The sequence below is a fragment of the Trichechus manatus genome, unplaced genomic scaffold (genome assembly GCF_000243295.1).
Source record: "Trichechus manatus latirostris isolate Lorelei unplaced genomic scaffold, TriManLat1.0 scaffold00279, whole genome shotgun sequence".
In the NCBI taxonomy this organism is placed as follows: domain Eukaryota; kingdom Metazoa; phylum Chordata; class Mammalia; order Sirenia; family Trichechidae; genus Trichechus; species Trichechus manatus.
This window is the reverse complement of record NW_004444215.1, coordinates 1,593,350-1,600,757: the sequence shown is the minus strand read 5'-3', so window position 1 is coordinate 1,600,757 and position 7,408 is coordinate 1,593,350.

Here is a 7,408-nt window from a genome sequence, read left to right as displayed (position 1 = left end):
TGTTACAACCACAGTGTCTGGTGCACAGTAGACCCGTCAGAAATATTTGGTGAAGGAATGAATCCGTGTGGCTTGTTAATCTCTTTGAAAAAACATTTTCCACTCATCATTTTGGGCACCACTGTTAAGTGATTTGATGCACGATTAGAAGAATGAGCCCAGAATTCAAATCTCTGGTTGTCACTAGCATAGAGATAGCGTATTTAGTGAGGGCAGGCTAACTGCTGTATCAAACAAACCCCGTATCTCAGTGGCCTGACACAATAAAGGATTCTTTCCCACTCATGTTATATTATAGTTCAAAGTTGGTGGGGGTGGGTGGGGATTGGGCTCTACTCCACACATGCTTTTAGAGACCCGGTTTCCTTCTGCCCAGTGACTTCACAGGCACCCAGGCCCTCAGAGGCCTCCGTTGATCCTTGGCTCCTGGCTGGCAGATGAGTGAAGAGAGAGAACGTGGAGGAGTACATGTGCAGTCAGAGTGGCTAGATCAGTAAGTGTCAAACATCTCTTCTCCCCATATTCTATCGGCCAGAACTCGGTCACATGGCCACCTGATCAGAAGGGATTCTGGGAAATGTGGTCTAGCTGCATGTATAGGAGGAAAGGGAAATAGTGTTTGATGAACATGTAACGACATCACAGGTAGTGACAGAAACCGCGGATGTGGGGGAGCACTCCTAGGGAAACTGTAGAGAACAGGAAGCCCAGGACTGAACCCTCAGGAGTTCTAGTGTTTAAGACATGGGAAGAGGAGAAAAGGCCAACAAAGGAAACTGGAAATAAGTTAAGGGACTGCAGGAAAACCAAGAGAATGTGTTGAGAGGGGGGAAGTGGTCAGCTGTGTCAAGTGAAGGCTGAAATTTGTCCTTTGGATTTGGCAACATCGAGGTCAGTAGTGATCTCTGCAAGAGCAATTCCTGTGGAATGATGGGGGCAGAAATCAGATTGTACGGGCTTAAAGGTGAAGAAGTAGAGAGAATGTATGTAGAAACTTGTTAAGAAATTTGACTATGATAAGGTGGAAAGAGATAGGTTGGCTAGTGGGGGCCGTGCAGAAGTGGCATGGGAGGGGGCTAAAAGTCCGAACCAGGGTCTCGGCCATGTCAGTTCCTTCTGTGAGTCTCTCTTCTGGTTCTGGTGCCTGCCGGCGATCCTTTGCTTGTAGATGATCCTCACATGTCATCTGTCTTCCTGTGTGTCTATGTGTCTAATCTGGTCTTCTTAGAACCCACACGTAATTAGGTTTAGGATCCACCTTACCCTGGTATGACCTCAACTGAATTGATTAATTAAATTTACATTAGATTCCATGATGGAAGGTGATGACATGACATGACATTACATTGTGGACGGTAACCTGCTCTACCCAAGGTTGACTGATTTAATCACATGTAACTACTCCATGACAGCAACTAGACTAGTATTTGGCCAAACCACTGGGAACCATAGGCTAGCCAAGTTGACGCATAAAATTAACCATCACGGGGGAGGGGAGTATCAAAACCCGATGTGGAATGATAGACTTTCTGATCAGACAAATACGCATATACACATGTGGCCATCTATGTATATGTTTATGCTTTTCATTGTCCCAGAAAGGATTTAAAGCAGCTTGAAGAGATACATTCTCCACGACAAAATAAAACAAACGTTTAAAAAAGGAGAAAATGATGTGTTGGGACAACGAGGTGAAAGATGCACATAGACTTTGGAACTGTAAGCATCCCTCTGCTACTGAGTGCTTTAACCTGCCAGTTGATACCTTGATAAATTAGTGCTGTGATATATTAGATAGGTAATTCCCTCTCTGTAACTTGCTCTGAAATGTCACTTTTCAGACAGGGACTCACATTTATTCTGGGCATTGCTTTGAAAATCATGCAGTCCCTGTTCTTTACTCCATATATTTTGCAACAGCCTTTGACCATAAGCAATAAAACTTGACATGAACATTAAACAGGCACTGACTGTTCTGGCCTCAGGAACAGCTTCTAAGGCACACAAGAACCTTGGTTTCATTTCTCTGTAGTCGAATCTTGTTCCCAACCTCAAATGGCATCCTATGAGCCATCCTGTGCTGTCTCTACGCTGATCTCTTTCTCCTAAGCTGTTTGATACCCTGAAGTCTTTGCCCAGCTTTATGTCTATAAACGCAAACAAGCCCAAACATGTTGCCGTCGAGTTGAATCTGACTCATGGCGACCGCGTGTGTCAGAGTAGAACTGTGCTCCGTAGGGTTTTCTTGCTGTACTCTTTGTGGAAGCAGATTTCTAGGCCTTTCTTCCGTGGTGCCACTGGGTCGGTTGGAACGGCCAACCTTTAGGTTAGTTGTTGTTGTTGTTAGTTGACACTGAGTCACTTCTGACTCCTGGCGACTCCATGTGTGCAGAGTGGAGCTGCTCCATAGAGTTTTCAAGGCTGTGACCTTCTGGAAGCAGATTGCCAGGCCTGTCTTCAGGGGTGCATCTGGGTGGGTTCAAACTTCTATCCTTTTGGCTAGTAGTCAAATGCTTAACGTTTGTGCCGCCCAGGGACTCCCTTAGGTTAGTAGTCGAGCTTATGTCTGCAATGGCCTTTTATTTTCCCTCTCCCCACCAGCGGACTGGTTCTTATCCTACAAAGTCCAGCTTATCTGTCGCGTCCTCTAGGGGGATTTTTGTGACTCCCCCAGGCTGCGTGGGTACCTCCCTTTGTGGTCCCTTGTCTTCTCTGTCATAGTTTTTTTCCTGCTCTGTTAGAAAGGTCATCTACTCCACAGACCTTGTGTTATGCATTGAATGGTGTCTCCCTAAAAGATATGTTGAAGTCCTAATCCCTGTACCGTAAATGTGCCCTGGAGTAGGGTGGGTCCTCATCCCATCTGAGTGGTGTCCTTGTAAAAGAGGAGAGAAGACACAAAAGCAGGAGACAGAGGAAGGATGCCATGTGATGCAGCCAAGGAAGGCTTGGGGCTACCAAAAGCTGAGAGAGAGGCCTGGAACAGGTTTTTCCTCAAAGCCTCAGAAGGAATCAACACAGTCAACACCCTGATCTCAGACTCCCAGCCTCCAGAACTGTGAGACAATAAATTTGTTTGAAGCCACCCATTTGTGGTGTTTTGTTACAGCAGTCCCAGGAACGTCATACACCTTGTGCTACAACGCTCCATCCTTGGGGCCCAGCACACAGTGTGGCCAGAGCTGGCACACCATGCATGGAAACTTTTGTAGCTGAGAGGTAGGAATTGCTACCAAAAGCCACAATTGCTGTCTTGACCTGAATGATGCTTAATGGGGAGCAAACTGTACATTTAAGATCTGTGTCACTTACTGTATGTAAATTATACCTTGAGAAAGCACTGTTAGCATACAGGTTTTTGTTTTTTTTAAAAAAAACAAAGTAAAGAAAGAAAACAATCCCCTCAACTACCTGCAGTTGCTTTTGCTTTCCTGGGGTGTAGCTTGGTTTTCTCTGGGTAGAGAGCTCTTTGCTCGGGGAGATACCTGGCTGCTTGGGGTGGAGAGGAGGGAGTCGAAGAGACAGCTAAATAGCCCCTCCGCATGAAAGCAGCAGAATCGGGAATTTCTTGATGCAGGCACTTTAATACCAATGGAGGGATGTGTCCCCAGGGCTGAAGGGTTGAGGGAACACATGCACCCACCACTATGCTTTGCGATGCTTTCAAAGGCCTTTCATAGCCACTCTTCGTTCAGTCTTTAGGCCAGTAAATGTCAATGTGGTCCTCGAGTTGTTCTGTCAAAGGAGCCAGCCAGGACGGTCATCTCAACCCAGGGCAGTAGAGCAAACCAGCAGGAAGCACCGAGAAACTGGAGGCGTGGGCAGAAATATGCTAGTGATGGGCCTGGGGGCAGGAGACCTGGGCCACGCAGTCCCTGGGCCCACCAGGCAGCAAAGGGATGGGCATGTTGGGGCAAGGGCTGCAGATGTTCTGAGTGGAGTGAGCTGGGGTGCACTCTCACTCTGGCTCAGAAGTCAGACCAAGCTGGGTTTGTGTCCCGGCATGGCTGCGTGGTAGCTTTTGTGACCGTGAGCAAGGTGCTGGACCCCTCAGAGTCCCGACTTCCTCCTCTGTGAAAGAGTCTCAGCCCTTACTTCTCCTGGGTGGGAGGAGGGAAGGATACCATCCCAGGGCCTGGCACGCAGGAGCCACACTAAAAGTGTGTGCAGTGCCCCACAGGCCTTTTCCTGTTGCCCTAGGATTGGTGACTAGGGGATAAAGAGGTGGAAATGACCACTTTCAAAAGGAGCCAGAGCACTTGTGTCTTAATTTCCCTCAGCTACCGTAACAAAATACCTCAAGTGGGTGGCTTTAAAGAACAGAAATGTATTCTCTCACAGTTCAGGAAGCTGGAAGTCCAAATCAGGGTATTGGCCGTGTCGATTCCTTCTGAGGGTTCTGAGTGAGGAACTGTTCCAGGCCTCCACCCGCCCCTCAGCTTCCAGAGGCTGCCGGCAATCCTTGGGTGTTCCTTGACTTGTAGATGCGTCTTCACATGGCATCTCCTTGTGTGTGACCCTGTCTCTGTATCTGTTCTTCCCTTTTATAAGACACCACTCAGAAGCGATTAGGATTAAGACCCACCCTACTCTGGTATGACCTCATGTTATCTTAACTGATAACATCTGCAAAGAAAACCCTTATCTCCTCAAACAAGGTCGCATTCATCTGGGCAGGGGCTAGGAATTCAACATGTCTTTTGTGGGGGAACACAATTCAATCCGTAACAAGTTGGAAGCAGACACTCTCTTCAAGGTTTCCTAAAAACGGGCAGAACTGGCACTGCCAGAACCCTCCACAGTCTCCCAGCTGTAGCCTCCTCAGTCCTTATTCTAATCGCATTTTCTTGATGCTACGGGCCTCCCCTACTAGACTGGGAGCTAGCTCCCGGAAGCCTTGTTGTCTCCAGCCCTGGGTTGACCCCAAGAACAAGTGAGAGGACCGTGATTTCTACCTTTCTGTCCCGGGGGTCCCACGGTTGCTTTCCCAGGCTACGGGTCTGCTTGGGTCAAGCTGCCCTGGCTGCTGCTGGTTTCGAAAGGCAGCTAAGGGGAAACGCAATGGCCCCTGAGATGGGCTTTCCGACATGAGAACTTGGGCTCACTGCATCCGCTCGCTACGCGTCAGTTCTCTCTTTTGTAATTGGGAATTATAGCCAGAACTAGCTAGATAATTTGCCAGGCCCAGTGTAAAATGAAAATGCAGAATCCCTTGTTCAAAAAGTACGAAGAATTTCAAGATGGCGGCAGGAGAGCATTAAACAAGCCCGCGGAGCCCTTCTAAGCGTGGCGCCCTGTGCGACTGCGCAGGTCGCCCGCCCAGGAGGCCCGCCTTGGCTCTAACCTGGGGACTTCTCTTGGGCCCCCACAGGAGTGTGCTAAGTGATAATCTCGGGAAAGTGCTTTTGAAGTGCTGGAATTGAAGAATGAAGAGCTTCCGAGAGCCCGGTAGCTTCCACTCCCTGGACTTTTCTCATTAGTTTGCTCACCTACAGTTCCCACCTCTAGAGACCCGTTTCCAATTCTGCAATTCCCCTCTTACTTGGCTCCGGGCCAGAGTCAAGGACCAGAAAGGGCCAGAGTCAAGGGCGACGACCCATTCCCTGGGGCTCAGACCCACAGCCTTCACGCCTCTGCCCTCAGGCCAAGCAGCTTTGCTCATCCAGCAGCCTGGGAAATCCCAGCGTTCCCTAGCAACAAGCCCGAACCGGAGCTGTTGCTAGGGAAACCCTGGGATTTCCATAGCTACCAAGAGCGGTGAGCATCTCTGCTCCCAGAGCTGAATATATCTAGCGTCAGCAGACGAGGGGGAAGGGGCGCTTCTTCCCAGTGCAGGCTGCGCAGGGGCACAGGACTGCTTTCTCTGAATCTCATTAGCTGCACTAGGAGGGGCAAATGGGTCACCAGGGACACTGATCAACGGTGGTCCCTTCTCACACAGAAACCTCCAAGAAATGACTGGTTAGCTTGAAGTTGCTTAGTTCGCTGGTCTCCCACTGCACCCAGGGTCCCCTTCACAGTGATGCCATACTGCGTGGTTACTGCCCACATATGCCCTCAATGGCTGGAATCTTCCCAAGGCCAGCGACCCAGTCTGTGTCACGTGCTGCTGTGTTTCCAGCAGCCAGCAGAGGGGTGGGCTTCTTGACCCTCTAGCTGTCTGGGGACACCTGTGGACAACTTCACAGAATAATCTTTTTGAATGCATGGAATAAAATATGCAGGATTACAAAGGAGAGCAATTTTATTGAAATCCAGTTATCAAAATGGGGAAAGATCAACTTTGTGATACCGAGATATATGTGTATCTTCGCTAACACACTGAATAACATCTAGCGGTGGGTCTAATAACCACTGTAGTTGGGAAGTGGTGATAAGTGTAAAGGATATTTGCAGAAAGCTGCTACCACAGTTACACGATACAAACGTATCTGGAATTTCTTTTGGTGACAAAGTCACAGATCCTGCTAATCTTCCTGGGGTTGGCTGCCTGCATTCATAAGACAAAAGGCTAAATTCCACTTGCAGTTTAGTGAAAATAAAAATGTATTCTTCCCCACCTAATTCCACCCTAACCTCCTAGATTCTTTGGACTCCAGGTTTGGACATTGCATGCTGCATGAATGAATGGATGACAGACGAATGAATGATGAGAGTAGGAGCTGAGTAACGTGCCCAGAGTCCTCAAGCTAATGAGGGAATAAGTGAGAGGAGGGCCTTGCCCACAGTCACCAAGTCACCCCCAGTCATCTGGCTTCTGGTCACTTCTTCCTTTAAGAGCTGAGGAAAGGAGGGGGGAGGGGCAGCACCTTGGCTCCAAATGCCTTGTCAAGGAAAATACTGCCTGCAAAGGCAATCAAGAGCCTCCCTGCCTGCGCCTGCAGCCTGAGAAGGAGGGAGCTAACATTTGGGACAAATGACTGCCCCATCCTCCAACTGCCTCATGGGATAGCAGAAGAGGATGCCTGCTATAAGGGGAAATAGTACCTTTTTGGGGGTGGCACTGATGCCCCACACACATGGCACCTCCCCTCATCTGGGATGCTGGCGTTCCCCCACCCCCACAGAACACCAAGCTTGCCTGTGGGTTGAAGTGTTAATGATGAAATTCATCTTCAGTGCCCAGTCCTCTCCCAGTCCTGTGGGAGGTCCAGTGTCTGGATCACCGTGGACCTGCGGTCTGGTCCCCAACCCTGCAGGACCCCACCTCCCTACCTCCTCGCACTCCTACCTCTTCCCTTCCTTTCTCCCTCCCCACCATCAAAGAACACAGAGACACATACATCTCTTTCACACCTTGGTGTTTTATTTTAATCATCACCATTGGTGCACCCTGTTGGGGTAAGATTCGGTCCCCACACCCAGCCCTCTGGAGATTCTGCAGAGAGTTTTGAGGTCTCTGACCTTG